A 12,425-nucleotide genomic window follows, 5' to 3' on the forward strand; every position below is an offset into this window, starting at 1 on the left:
TATTGACATTTCCCCCTGGCCCTCTGTCCCTGCTCAGACCTCCGTGAATCTGCTGGTCCCTCTCTTCTCTGAATGTTATTGCACTCACGACATTGCCACAGTTGAGCAGCCACATGTTCTCATTCCCTTTTTTTTGTTTTGTTACCCTTGAGTCTCCAACAACTCCTATGCTCTACTAATATTTTATATATAGATGATCCCAGAACATTGTGGGAGTTAGGGCTCAGACCCCCTGAACAGTCAAACTCTGCCTATAACTTTTGACTCCCTCCAAAACATAGCTATAAATAGACTACTGTTGACCAGAAGCCTTAGCAATAATGTAGATTAACATATTTTATGCTTTATATATTATATACTGTATTCTTCAAAAAAGTGAGCTACAGAAAAGAAAACATTAAGAAAATCATAAGGAAGAGAAAAATACACTTAATATACTTACTGAAAAAAATTGAGTATAAGTGGAATCATGCAGTTCAAACCCGTGTTCTTCAAGGGTCAACTGTATTATATAAATATTTGAAACAAACATGAGAGTTTCATATTTGTTAGTTTTGAATGGTGGGTTATTGTTTTAGACTCTGTGGTTGTTTGTAGTTAATATATTTTCCCAAATTAAAAATATTAAGCTAACCAGAAGTTACCATTAAAATGAGGATTTGTTTAAAATTTTGAAAAAGAAAAATGAAAATAAAAAAATAAAAATTTGAGAAAGAAAAATAAAAATTTGAGAAAGAAAAGCTTCAGCAACAAATGTAGGCAACTGTCAGAATTATTTTACATCAGGGACAAACGCGTGATGGGATCTCTAAAGTGTACTGACTTCTGACTGTAAGTAGTCATGAGACTGTGAGTGTATGTGGTTACGTAATCAGGGAAGAGAGCTTACTTTCCCCCAGGGAGTAAAGGAGCTGACTGCTCCTTGAATGACATCTAATTTTGTCCAACGAATCAATGTTGAAGCCTTTCTCACGGTGGTTCTGGAGTGAGGCCTAGTGTTGGCATTTTTTAAAGGTCACCAGGTGACTTTGTACAGAAGGTTGAGAACCATGCTGCTATGTGACATGATGTCGTTAAATCACTAACACAGCAAGCCTCAGCAGGAAATGTTCAGGAGCATTAAAAAAAATTTTTTTTTTCAGGAAAGCATAGATTCTGATGCCAGAATACTGCCACAAGGTGGCACTAAAGTGTAAGGAAACCATTGCTTAAAATCACATGATTTGCTTTATATTTAGTCTTCCTTAGCAAGTGTACATATGTGGATTATTTGTAGAAGAAAACAGAATGTTGGAAAAAGAGATGGCAAGGTAAAGTATGGCTAAAATACATAAAGGATCCTAGAAGGCAAGTGAGGAAAAAGGGAGGAAATCAGGAAAAGAACAAGGAACACCACTTGTATAGTGAAGTTTCAATGTGATGCCCTGCTCAGGGCCAGAATTGCCTATTCTATTGTTGTGTATTTATTCTGTATGCATTATAAGCATTTAGCTCTAATTCCGAAGAATCGAGAGGGGAAAATGTTTAAATAGTGTGACTAAAGTAAGTGATGGGAAGTGAACTAATGTAGATCCTTAAATATTAAATAATGAAATGATTCTTCTTTTTGTAAATGCTTTACTTAGCAAACGTACATCCTCTGTACCAGGAAATTATCACTGAGATTCAGCAGATTACCCAGCCTGCTCAGCGCTGTGCCCTGTCCTCGCTGCACTTATCCGAAAACCTGACGCCTGCTCCTCCCTGTCCAGGCGCGAGAGACACAAAGACACAGGAGAGCGTTGGGCAGATTTATACCAATATGGTAACAGGTTATTCCACGGATGGGGTGGGTGAGGTAGAGTTATGGGTGCCCTTTTCCTTTTTGCTTGCCTGTATTTTCTTTTTAATTATTATTGAATATTTAAAGTCAACAGAAAAGTACAAATAATACAACAAACATCCAGGTACTCAATCCTCAGTATTTTGACATAATAACATGATGTACATTTTTTATAAGAAATGAAACATTCCAATATCTTCACCCTATTATAGATGATTCTGCTTCCAACTTCCTTTCCCAGAAGTAAACACTTCCCTGAAGCTAATGTGGGTTTTTGTTGTTGTATGTTTTTGTTTATTTATTTATTTTAATATATTTTATTGATTTTTTACAGAGAGGAAGAGAGAGGGATAGAGAGTTAGAAACATCTATCAGCCGCCTCTTGCACACCCCCCACTGGGGATGTGCCCACAACCAAGGCACAGGCCCTTGACCAGGAATCGAACCTGGGACCCTTGAGTCCGCAGGCCGACGCTCTATCACTGAGCCAAACCGGTTTCAGCTGTTGTTGTATGTTTTTAAGTGTTTTATTGATTTGAGAGAGAAAGGGGAAGGGAGAGAAACATCAATCAACTACCTCTTGCATGCCCCCTATTGGGGATCAAGCCCAAAACCTGGGCATGTGCCCTGACCAGATTTGAACCAGCACCCTCATGTTGCACAGGACACACTGAGCCACACCAGCCATGCCTGTCCTTTATACTTTTTATGTCCATGCCTGTCATTATACTTTTACTACATATATTATGTATCTACTTCAGAATATACTATTTAAACTTTAATAAACTCATACTGTACATCTCCTTCTATGATTTTTTAGACTCTAAATTATGTTTTTGAGATTTAAATATTTTAAGACAGATAGCTTAGATTTATTTATTTTGGTTCCTCTATTATCCTTTATAATAAAACCCTAATATGCAAATTGACCAAACAGCAGAACTACCAGTTGCTATGATGCATACTGACCATCAGGGGTCAGACGCTCAATGCGAGAGCTGCCCCCGGTGGTCAGTGTACTCCCACAGGGGGAGGGCTGCTCAGCCAGAAGCCAGGCCCATGGCTGGCAAGCACAGTGGCAATGGTGGGAGCCTCTCCTGCCTCCGCTGCAGGCGGGTGGTAAGGAGCGAGGGGTCCCGGACTGTGATAGCCCCGGACTGCGCAAGGGATGTCTGACTGCCAGCTTAGGCCCAATCCCTCTAGGGATGGCAGGCGGACATCCCCCGAGGGGTCCCAGACTGCAAGAGAGCACAGACCGAGCTGAGGGACCGCCCCCCCCCCAGAGTGCACGAATTTCGTGCACCAGGTCTCTAGTAATCTATATGAATCTACCAAAATGTATTTATCCATATCCTATTGATGGACATTGAGGTTATATTCAATTTTTTTCTTAAAATAAAACTACAATAAAAATTTTGGATCATTATCCTGTGCATACATGGATTGAAGGGTATGCACATCATCAAGCTGACTAACCGTTTCCAAACTTTTCTCCAGGGACGCACCAGCTTAGACTCCTGTCAGCAGTATGTGAGCTTCCCTGCTGTTCCACTTCTTCACCAACAAGTAAGGTTATATCAGTCAGGATAACTAAATTTTGCCACAATAACCAACAACCACAAAAATCTCAGTGGCCTGATTCAAAGGTTTATTTCTCATTCATGCTGCAAGTGCAGTGCACACCTGCAGTGAAGTTCAGCATAGTCACTCAGGGCCTGGGCTGCGGAGACCCCATCCTGACGTGTACTGCTGAGAGGCAGGGAAAAGAGCGAACAGCTCACGTTCCTGCACAGAAGTGACACATCCCTTCTGTTCACATTTATTTGGCCAAAGCAAGTCATGTGACCACATATAACTTCAAAGAACTCCCATTGCTAACTTTAGGGTCTGAATGTCAATGGTTACCATGGCACTGATAGACTTTAATTTTTACTTCTCCAGTGTGTATGAGATGGTGTCTTGTTATTTTAATTTATATGCCCCTGATTGCTATGGAGGTTGAGCATATATTCACACGTTTATTGGCCATTTATGTATCCTTTTTTGGAAATGGCCTGTTTATATTGTTTATATCCTTTGCCCATTTTTCTGTTGAATTTTTTAAATTTTATTTTTTAAAATTTATTTTGTAGTATTTCTTTACATTCTGAATACTAATCCTTGGTTTTATATATATTATAAACACCTTCTTTCATACTGTGGCACTTCTTTTCACTTTGTTTAAGGTATCTTTGTTCATGTAAGTTAATTTGAATGTAGTCATATTTTCTAACTTTTTCCTTTATGGTTAGTTCTTTCCTATCCTGGTACCTAAACCAATACTTATTTTCAGAAGTTTCAAAGTTTGCTTTTTCACATTGAGATCTTTATTCCACCTGGTATTGACTTTGTGTATAGTATAAAGTGGAAATCTGATTCTTATTTTTTTCCATTTAAATATGCCCCCAGCTTCATTCATACTTTCTCCACTGGTTTATAATGCTGCTTGTCCTGTACCATGTCTCTATGAATGTATAAGTGTTTCTGCGATGCATATTTTGTTCCATTGGTCGTTGTCCAATGAAATGTAAATATGGACTTTTCCTCTTTCAACACAAAAGCTAACAAATATACACTGTGCATTTTAGCATAAGTTCCTTGGATATGTTTGTGTAAAAGTTAATTTTCTTAACAATTGCATAACATCCATTGAGGATGTACCATAAATTATTTAACCAGTCCCCCACTGATGTATGTTTGGGTGTTTTCCAACCTCATGTTGCAAATAATGTACAGTGAATATATAATAAACCAGTTTGTTCTTATACAAGTACATCTGCAGGATAAATTCCTCAAAGTGGGATTTCTGGCTCAAATATTTGTTACTTTGATGTTGCCAAATCACCTTTCATATGCACAACTAACAATTCCACCAGTAATGATTGAAGGACTTGTTTCCAGGCAGCCTCAGAAACACAGAGTATTACCAAATTTTTGGATTTTGGACTATCTAATGGGTAAAAAAACGGTGTCAGCATAATTTTGATTTGCACTTCTTTTCTATGAATTGAGCATCTTTCATACATTGAAGAGACTTTTCTTTTCAATCACTATCCATTTTATATTGGATTGTTAGTGTTTTCTCATCACTTTCTGAGTTCTTTATATAGTAAAGAGTCTAGCTTTTTGCCTGGTTGTGAATATGAATAGCAAATGATTTTCCTGTTTGTCATTTATATTTTACTTGGTGAATGGTATCTTTTGGCCATCCAGAGAGTTTTTATGTTTAGCTACTGAGATGTACCAGTCTAATCTTTTATGACTTTAGAGTTCGAGTCAAAGGCCTTTCACATATAAAGAAATACCAGCTAGCCCTAGCCCGTTTGGCTCAGTGGATAGAGTGTGGGCCTGCAGCCTCTATCCCCAGTGGGGGGCGAGCAGGAGGCAGCCAATCAATGATTCTCTCTCATCATTGATGTTTCTATCTCTCTCTTCCCCTCCCTTCCTCTCTTAAATCAATACCAGCTATGAAGAAATTCTCTCATGTTTTCTTCTGGAACTTGCATGATTTCATTTTTCCCACTTAAGTATTTGATTCATTTGGAAGGTTTCATAATTTTGAAGTATGGACCCAACTTTATTTTCCTTTCAGATGGCTAACCAGTTATCCATGGTGTCAATAAACACATGTATTAAATAGAATTCTTTCCTCCACTAGGTTGTGATGCTAAATTTATTACATACTAAATTCTGTTTTAAGGTAATGCTAACTGCAAACCCAAAAATGGCTCAAACACAAGAGAATTTAGGGGTTTTTCCCCTTGATTTTTAAATACATCAATTTGTGTCCTTGAATGCCTGACTATTTTTTATTTTGAAAAGTGGTCATTGTATAAGAAAAATTATAGCGATAATTTGAAGCCTAAAATAATGTTATTTTCCTCCCAAGAGAATACATGTTTGCTTCTGAGAGATGGCTAGGAGCACTGTCAGTCTTGACTTAATCCACTCAGAAACTGAGATGATTCAGAACTGAACTGTAGACTAGCTTCTAGCTCTCAACCCTTCAAGCCTGTTTCTCATGTCCAGCACCAGGTGCTGTAGGACACTTCCATGTTGTTATCCGCCTCTGGCCCTGCACCTCTGTTTCATGATGCCGGGCATCAGGGGAGTGGCGGGGGCGGCGGGGACATTCCTGGAAGCCATTCCTATACCAGGACAGCCAGCAGTGACTTCACTGTACATGGAGGTCTCTGGAAATCGTAGAAATGTATCCCATCGCACTCAAACAGAATATATCCCCAAGTCTACTTCCTCAACTTTTAAAATTGCTGAATCCTTTCTAATGGCATGCAGCATGAAGTGTGGCGTGGGAGAGGACTGTCTGGAGTGGAAAGAGATAGCAATGACCACCATCAAGCTTTGTCAGAGCCAGGCTGGAGAAGGGAAGAAGTTCTAAACTAAAAGGAGTTTGGAGATCTGCTTTCTATCTGCACCTGTAGAGTCCAGCTCGTTCCACAGAATAGACCTCTCGTGTCTTTTAGAAGTAGACTGTCTGTGCCATGAAATGCAGGTGCTTGCTGCCTTGCTCAGCACCACATCCCCAGCCCGTGAAACGGTACCCACACAGGAGGCTCTCAATAAGTATTTTTCAAATGGATGCCAAACTCAGAGTATACAACAACAGGTAAGCCTCAGCCACTGTTCTCAAGGAACTCCATCGGGCGTACTGCAGACAGGAGAAGAAATTATTTCAGTAGAACTCAGGAAGCCCTGCAGAGCGCCAAAGGGTGGGTGGGGAGCAGAAAAGGCTTCTAGGTGAACCATGAGGGATGATTAGGCGTCAGGCCGGGCTGACAAGGGTCAAGAGGTGCAGGGCGCAGACAGTGCCAAGGACAGTGGAGAATTCTAAGCAGCATGATGGAAACGGGCCAAAGAAAGGAGGCGGGACTAGATTCAGACAGTTTATTTGATAGGTGATGGGGAGCTGATGAAGAGGTTAGGCCACGAATAGCATCGCTAGAATTGTATTTGACCAAGAACACTTTGATGGGTCGGTAAGTGGTGGATTGAAGAGGAACAAATTCAGAGGTAAGAAGACCAGTTAGGCAGCTCTTGTAGTAGTCCAGGTAGAGTTAATGACATCCTGACTGACCTTGGGTCACAGGAGGTAGAGATGAAAAGGAGGAGTGGATTGGAGAAAGATTAGGATGTCAATCAGCTGGATGTGGTCATTGATTAGATGGAGGGGGCGAGAGGAGAAGGCTTGTGCTGACTTCCAGGTTTCTGGCTCATGGTACTGAGTGGATGGTGAAGCTCTGAGCTCAGGGGCAGGATATACTTAGGTAACCTCCGTGTGTCCTTCACAAACCTGAAGGGTGGAGTGGGGCCGTTGGAATGATGGCTCGGGCAGTGGTGGCAGAATCCCCAACGCTGTATTCCTCCTTCGTCCTGAGGTCTGCAGTAGAGCATGAGACAGGGAGACTTTAAAATGTTCCCTGGAATGGGTGAGCGCTTGCGTGTTGTGTCTATCGTGGTCGAAGTCAGGGATGTACTAACTCAATTACGGGTGGTTATCTTGTCATATTGCCAGTGCCCTCCTTCTAACACTTTCTCTCTCAGAGACGTTTTGATTCCAGGTGAATAGATATTAGCTGTAAAGTCTTGCCACATCTTTTGCAGTGAATTGGCAGGCTCTTCTGCTGAACTGTGGCATTTGGGGATTGGTGTAGGGTGAGCAGACTGGATCTCCTAGGTGGGACTGTGGAACAGACAGTGCATGATTTCATCACCAACTTCTTTTGGCCTAACACAATAAAGCCCCATATCTGATTTGCTGTCTATTAATGTAGGGAAAAAAAACCCTATTTCAATACAAGTGTCCTGTTAAATACCATACCTTGATGTTGAGGAGTTTCAGTAACTTCCATTTAGCCTTCTAAAATCTAAAAGAAGACCTCCAAGCAGCCCACTGGCTGTGGTAGGGAAAAGACTGAGCTGATTTGATAAAAGAGAAAAGGAACTCGTTCCATTTCCCTTGTCACTGAGGCTGGGTGAACCTATGTAATGTCCAACAAGGTAGTGAACGGGCTCAATGGCTCTCATGTGAGGAATGCAGGAATCTCATGTTAGGAATCAAGAGCTCAGAAAGGGAGGCAGTATGGTGTTTATTATTACGTGTTGATCAGGAATCTTAGATCGCAAGAGACATAAACCTCACTCAGACCAGCAAGGCCAAAAGGAGAGGCACTGGCTCATACATCTGAATGTTCAGATTCCGGTTTACACTTCTGTGCTGGCAGTTTCTGCAAATGTCCTGACACTGAGACTAACTGAGATGACTCAGAGCACATGTTGACCCCTGAACTGTGACTGATGAACCAGGACTGGGTCCTGTGCTCACCCTGGTTTTCAAATCGAGGCAGCTGTGACTGTGAGTCCTCTGAATGTCCTCATCTTGATCCTGTAATTCAAGCATCATGCTTTCGTCAAAGGATCTCACCAGCTCATATGGATCAAGGCCCAGCTGGAGCACAAGATGCTGTAGAACCTGTCGCCAGGAGTGCACATCCTCTGGCCACTACCCCAAAGGGGCCTCGAGGCAGGAGGAGGAGGCAGAGCAGGCTGCTCAGCCTGGGAGGAACCCATGTCTGACCGCAATGTGACAAATGCCATGGCCACCAGAAAAGCCCTCCTGGCTCCAAAGAGAACTCCCTATCTGCTGGCTGATGCCTGAAATTCTGCCCTGTTTTGCTTTTGCTTTAAGCCCTTGTCCTATCTAATAAAAGAATAATATACAAATTGACCATCACTCCAAGACACAAGATGGCCACCCCCATGTGGTCAAAGACGGCTGCCCCCATGTGGATACAAGATGGCCACCACAAGATGGCCTGCAGGGGAGGGCAGTTGTGGGCAGTTGCAGGGGAACAGGCCTGCAGGGGAGGGCAGTTAGGGGTGACTGGGCCAGCAGAGGAGGGCAGTTGCGGGGGGACCAGGCCTGCAGGGGAGGGCAGTTAGGGGCAATCAGACCAGCCAGGGAGCAGATAGGCGTTGATCAGGCTGGCAGGGGAGTGGTTAGAGGGTGATCAGGCTGGCAGGCAGAAGTGGTTAGGGGCATTCAGGCAGAGGCAGGCGAGCAGTTGGGAGCCAGCAGTCCTGGATTGTGAGAGGGATGTCCAACTGCCCAGTGGAATCGGGCCTAAACAGGTGGTCAGACATCCCTCAAGGGGTCTCAGATTGGAGAGGGTACAGGCTGGGCTGAGGGACACCCGCCCCCATGCATGAATTTTGTGCACTGGGCCTCTAGTTGAAATATAAAGATCCTTGAGAGTGGGAACACTTTACATTTCTATCAGGAATTCTTAGAGTGAAGGATTAGAAAGCAGGCTTTGATGACAGGAGGGAATGAAATTTGCAGGGTTCTGAGAGCCTGAGGCCAAGGGGTAAGTGAGGAGGGAGGAGAGAAATGACAAAGAATGGGAAAGATGCTGCCACTTCCCAGGGTGCCTGCAGCTGGAGCTGGGCAGGGCAAGGGTTTGAATGCAGGTAGGTGATGTAGTGTGTCACTGAGCTGCAGTGACAGCTGAGAGGAAGCCAGGAAGCCCAGCAGGTGACGATGGCATCATGGAGGAGCAATCCAAGACCTGGACCTGTAGGACTTGGAGGTGGGGACAGGTAAAGGTCTGAGGGAGGGGCCAGGACATTCACAGTGAGCAACAGATGAGCAAATGGATGGAGATTGAAACAAGGTCGCTCTGTGCTAGTTTTTTTTCCCCCAGGGCCTGCCTCATACCAAGCCACTTCCCTTTGTTCCACAAATATGTTTTTAATTGTGATAAAACACATACAACACAAAACGGGCCATTTTAACCATTTCTAAGTGTACACTTTAGTGTCATTCGGTATATTCACAATGGTATGCAGCTATCACCTCTATCCATCTCCAGAATGTTTTAACTTTCCTAAACAGAAACTCTGTACCCATTAAATAATAACTCACCATCTCCCCCTCATCTCTGCACCTGGTAAGTAACCTCTATTCTACTTTCTGTGTCGATGAATTTGACTATTCCAGGTATCTGATATATAGGTGAAATCAGGCCTTTTATGGCTGCCTTACTTTACCTGGCATAATGCCTTCAAGGTTCATCTATGTGCAACATGTGCCAGAATTTTGTTCTTTTTAACGGCTGAGTAGCATTCCTTTGTATGTATATACCACATTTTGTTTATCCATTCACCTATTACTGGACACTTGGATTGTTTCCACCTTTTGGCTATTGTGAATAAAGTTGCTATGAATATGGGTGTACAAATATCTGCTCAGGTCCATGGTTTCATATCTTTTGAGTATATGCCCAGAAGTGGAATTGCTGGATGATATGTAATTCTGTGTTTAATTTTCTGTGTAGCTGCCATACTATTTCCTACAGTGATTGCACATTTTACATTCTCACCAGCAATGCACAAGGGTCCCAATTTCTCCACTTTCTTACCAAACACTTGTCATTTTCTATTTTCTTTCTTTTTTAATTTTCTTTTTAATGCTAGCCTTCTTAATGGGTGTAAAGTGGTATCTTACTGTGGTTTTGATTTGCTCCCTAGTTATTAGTGATGTTGAGCATCTTTTTATATGGTTTTTGGCCATTTGTATATCTTCTTTGTAGAAATGTCTATTCAAGTCCTTTGCCCGTTTTTTAATTGGGTTGGTTGTTTTTGTTGTTGTTGAGTTCTTTATATATTTATAAAACACGTAAACACAAACTTATAGGGGTCCTTTATATATTCTGGATATTAATCTGTGACCATATATGTGATTTGCAAATATTTTCTCAACATTATGATGTTAGCTGTGAGGTTTCTATATGTAGCCTTTATTATGTTGGGGTAGTTTCCTTCTATTCCTAGTTTGTTGATTTTTTTTTTTATCATGAAGAAATGTTAAATTTTGTCAAATACCTTTTCTGAATCAATTGACATAATTTATTTTCCCCCCTTATTCTGTTAATATGGTGTATTGCATGTTGAACCATCCTTGCATTCCAGGAATAAATCCTACTTGGTTATGGTCATATAATCCTTTTAATATGCTGCTGAGTTCAGTTTGCTAGTACTTTGTTGAGGACTTTTGCCTCAGTATTCATAAGGAATATTGGGCTTTAGTTTTCTTTTCTTGTATTGTCCTTGGCTTTGTTGTTGGGGTAATATTGGCCTTATAGAATAAGTTAGAAAATGTTCCATTTTCTACAATTTTTGGAAGTCTTTGAGAAAGATTGGTGTTCCTTTTTTAAATGTCTGATAGAATTCCCCAGTGAGACCATCTGGTCCAGGACTTTTCTTTGTTGGGACTTTTTGACTATTGATTAAGTCTCCTTATTACAGTTCTCACTCAGATTTTCTATTTCTTCATTATTCAGTCTTCATTGGTTTTGTGTTTCTAGGAACATTTTCATTCAGCTAGGTTAACCAATTTGTTAGCATACGATTGTTCATGGTACTGTCAGAATATTTTTTATTTCTTTAATATTGGTAGTAATGTCCCATCACAAATAATTTTTTAGTACAAACCTTCTGTGTGAGAGGCACATAGTGTTAGGCCCTGGAGACCCATCTACGAGTAAAACCCCATGGCATCAGTTGCAGTTCAGTAACCACCAGAGGCTTGCCCTGATGATAGTGACCGGCTCCCTGTGCATTTAAAATATGATTTAGAGACCAAAGTCAAGTAACCCTCCATGTATTATAGTATATTAACTATACATATAAATTTAAGGTATGATTCCCAAGCCACATTCAGTGAAAGAAAGCCCTTAGGTAAAGTCTTATCCAGCCCTTACTTGTTGCTACTGCTGTGTCCTTGCTAAAGGTCTCTGGTCTTAGAGTATGTGTGGTGAACAGTCTTGGAGACAGACCAACCAGCAGCAGTGCCCTCTAGTCAGTCCAGCACTACTCCGTACCACACACACTCAAATTTAAGTATGGGGATGGGCCCCTTTTTTATTTTTTATTTAAGTACTAGAGGCCCGGTGCACGAAATTCGTACACTCAGGGGGGGGGGTTTCCCTCAGCCTGGCCTGCACCCTCTTGCAGTCTGGGACCCCTCACTCCTTACTGCCCACCTGCTCGCTGCTCCTTACCGCTGCCAGAGGCGAGAGAGGCCCTCGCCACCACTACTGTGCTCGCCAGCTCTGAGCCTGGCTTCTGGCTGAGCAGCACTCCCCTGGTGGAGTGCACTGACCACCAGGGGGCAGCTCCTGCGTTGAGCGTCTGCCCCCTGGTGGTCAGTGTGTATCATAGCGACTGGTCGTTCCATCGTTCTGTTGATTTGCCATATTAGCCTTTTATTATATAGGATAATATCCACACAGTAGAGGGCATGAAGTGTACTAATCTTAAGTACACAAATTTAATGGGTTTTTACATGTGTCTAACTCAGTGTAACCACCAGTAACTAGATATAAAATACCCCCATCTCCCCCAAAAAATCTGTGTATCCATGAGACATGAGAAGATTTGGACTCTTAAAATCTCAGTCTGACAGTAGTGTATCTGAGTCTTCATCTGGGAGCCCTGGCTGGAGAATACGTCATCCAGGAATCTGCTGACGGCCGAGTGGCTCAGA

This window comes from Eptesicus fuscus, chromosome 16 (genome assembly GCF_027574615.1).
Source record: "Eptesicus fuscus isolate TK198812 chromosome 16, DD_ASM_mEF_20220401, whole genome shotgun sequence".
In the NCBI taxonomy this organism is placed as follows: Eukaryota; Metazoa; Chordata; class Mammalia; order Chiroptera; family Vespertilionidae; genus Eptesicus; species Eptesicus fuscus.